The following is a 3,120-nucleotide window of genomic DNA, read 5'->3' as shown; positions in this document are numbered from 1 at the left end:
TATTTCCTGCACACTGAGCTTACAGTCGAAGATTTACACCTGCTACCTGTGGGTGGCCAAGAATTGTCTGCATCCTGGATAAATTATAACCCTTGGCACTGGAGCCAAGGCATGTTGAGACACTCTCTGTGATGGTATTGGAACATTCGTCTGAAGTCTGGAGATGGACACAGAATTTAACACTGGGTCCTAAAATGCCTCCGGGTTACCATGAGCTCCCTGTGAAGTTAGGCCGCGGAGGGATGTGTAGCCTGTAAGTGGCCACACGGCGGTCGGCGGATAGAAGAAACCAAGGGTCAGAGCCTTATGAGAACTTCCTGAGAAGATCGTTTCTGTTAGTTCCAGAAAAATAGCTCGAAATGGAAGAAAGTGGAAAATCACACGCATGGCCTGTATCTTAGATTTTATATTTCAACAACACTAACCACAGCTCCCATAGCAACGAGAGCCCAACATCTTCCTGGGGCTCGGAAATGTAAATCTGACTCCCAGGGAACACTTTTTGAAAGGCGTGAAGTCACACGTTCTGTGCTGCACTTCAGACTTTTAATGTCCTGACTCGGGCGAAGGAGGGACAGGAAGTGTAGCTGGTGTCTCGCCGTGTGATCAAAGGGCGCCGACACGGAGAATGTGCTTGTGCTCCGAGGTCTGGGCCAGGCCAGGGGAGCGAGCCCACAGAACCAAGAGGGTTGAGATGTGCTGATGGCTTTGCAGCCTTCGGAAAACCAAGCCAAAGTCGCCTTCTGTCGGGCCTCAGAGCCAGGTGCCATGGCAGAGTGACCCATGTGTCCCTTGCAGATGTGACAAGAAGAGCTAAGCTTAGCTCTTTGCACAGATGATATGAGCACATACCTGGAAAGCTCAAGCGTTCATATTTGACAAAGCAAAGAAGGACTTGAACCGGAATGGGAATTTTGTCGTGCGGACAAGGTAAGTGTATGAAAATCAAAGCTAATCTCTCTATTAGCAAGAACCAGCTAGAAATGAAAATGAGAATAGTGCACATTCCAAAAAGCGAGAGAAGTTTATGATTCTTAGGAATGTACTTCACAAGAATGGCACATGCCCCAAATAAGGAAAAGCAGAGGGTCCTCAGGACAAAAGACGTGTTCTGAGTTAATGGAAAGGTGTACTCTATTCTTTGATATAATCAAATATCAACCCCCCCAAGGGGGTTCATGTAAATTAAATGAAGTTCTTAGTATTAAAACTGCCAAAAATGTGGGAAAAAAATGGTGCAGGTATAGGATCTGCCATACTGAATATTAAAACTCAGAGACACCGTCACCAAAATACTGTGGTAATGGGCGGGGGGAGGGGACAGATGTTTAGGGGACAAAGTTGCATCAGGTGGAAAATAAGTCATGGAGATTCTGATGCGCCGTGTAGTGAATACACACACAGTCATCAAACTGGCTGAGAGACTGAGTTTCAATTACTCCAGACACTTGGGGTGCCTGGTGGCTTAGTCGGTTGAGCAGCAGACTTGGGCTCAGGTCGTGATCTCTCCGTTCCTGAGTTAGAGCCCTGCATGGGGCTGTGTGCTGACAGCTCAGAGCCTGGAGCCTGCTTCCAATTCTGTGTCTCCCTCTCTCTCTGCCCCTCTCCCGCTCGCACTCTGTCTCTCTCTGGCTCTGTCTCTCTCTCAAAAATAAGTGAACATTAAAAAAAATATATTCCAACCACTAAAAAGCAGTAGTTATGTGACCTGATAGATGCGCCAATTATTGCTACAGTGGCAATGATATTACAATATGCAAACGTTTCAAATTCACATGCATGCCTTAAATGTACACAATGTTATATGTCAAACATATCTGAATCCAAATAAAATAAAAAATGAAAAGCTAATAAGAGACTACTCTGTTAATAACACTGACCAACAGTTGGATCGAGGAGTAAAACAGGGAGACGAGGAAGAGCGTGTGATCTCATGTCACTGCAGAAGAATGATCAGTGAGGGCTCGTCTCTCCATCTAGAAAAGCAGATAATGTTGGAGCCCCACCTGACGGCATCAGTAAGTTCCAGACGTATTAAAGACTGAAGTTTGAAGGTTTTTTTTTGTTTTTTTGTTTTAGCAAAATAGGAACTGGGAAACTATAAAATAAAATATACACATGTTAAGGGGCGCCTGGGTGGCTCAGTCGGTTAAGCATCGGACTTCATTCAGCTCAGGTTAGGCTCTCACAGTTCGTGGGTTTGAGCCCCGCGTCAGGCTCTGTGCTATCAGTGCAGAGTCCCCTTTGTATCCTCTGTCCCCTTCTCTCTCTGCCCCTCCCTCCTCTCAAAAATAAATAAATATTTTAAAAAATACGCATCTTAAAAAAATTAATATTTTGTACGGCAACAGACAGCATAAATTGACCCTAGATTGGGGAACATACCTATATTGCAATTTACGTACAGCACTAGCTAATACGATAGTAATGAGAAAAAGTCTCTTGCTCATTTATAAGAAAAAGCTCGGGGGGCCTGGGTGGCTCAGTCGGTTGAGCGTCCGACTTCAGCCCAGGTCATGATCTCACACTCCGCGAGTTCGAGCCCCGCGTCGGGCTCTGTGCTGACAGCTCGGAGCCTGGAGCCTGTTTCGGATTCTGTGTCTCCCCCTCTCTCTGCCCCTCCCCTGCTCACGCTCTGTCTCAAAAATAAATAAAAACAGGGGCGCCTGGGTGGCTCAGTCGGTTAAGCGGCCGACTTCGGCTCAGGTCATGATCTCACAGTCCGCGAGTTCGAGCCCCGCGTCGGGCTCTGTGCTGACAGCTCAGAGCCTGGAGCCTGTTTCCGATTCTGTGTCTCCCTCTCTCTGACCCTCCCCCGTTCATGCTCTGTCTCTCTCTGTCTCAAAAATAAAAATAAAACGTTAAAAAAAAATTAAAAAAAATAAATAAAAACATTTAAAAAAAAAAAAAAGAAAGGAAAGCTCCACACTCAAACAGTAAGTGGGCTAAGATTGAACAGATAGCTCCTAAAGAAGTGGCTCATAAACATAAGAAAAGATAATCATCCTCATTAGTATTCATGGCAATGCAAATTACAGTAAAAAAAAAAACAAAACCGAGATACCCATTCTCACCAGATTCGCAACAATAAGGGAGCACAGCCCGTGATTTTTTCAAAAC

At 45.4% G+C, this 3,120-nt stretch overlaps 1 long non-coding RNA gene across 1 annotated transcript; it reads left to right on the top strand.

Moving 5' to 3' along the window:
* The first annotated feature begins 592 nt into the window (after positions 1-592).
* Positions 593-2,314, top strand: LOC131495647 (uncharacterized). Its single transcript, XR_009254041.1, has 2 exons — positions 593-930; positions 1,887-2,314. It is a non-coding gene; the product is annotated as an uncharacterized LOC131495647 (long non-coding RNA).
* The last annotated feature ends 806 nt before the right edge of the window (positions 2,315-3,120 follow it).

This window comes from Neofelis nebulosa, chromosome 15 (assembly GCF_028018385.1).
Source record: "Neofelis nebulosa isolate mNeoNeb1 chromosome 15, mNeoNeb1.pri, whole genome shotgun sequence".
NCBI classification, from domain to species: Eukaryota; Metazoa; Chordata; class Mammalia; order Carnivora; family Felidae; genus Neofelis; species Neofelis nebulosa.
The sequence above is the reverse complement of the archived record's forward strand: the minus strand, read 5'-3'. Positions and strand labels throughout refer to the sequence as shown.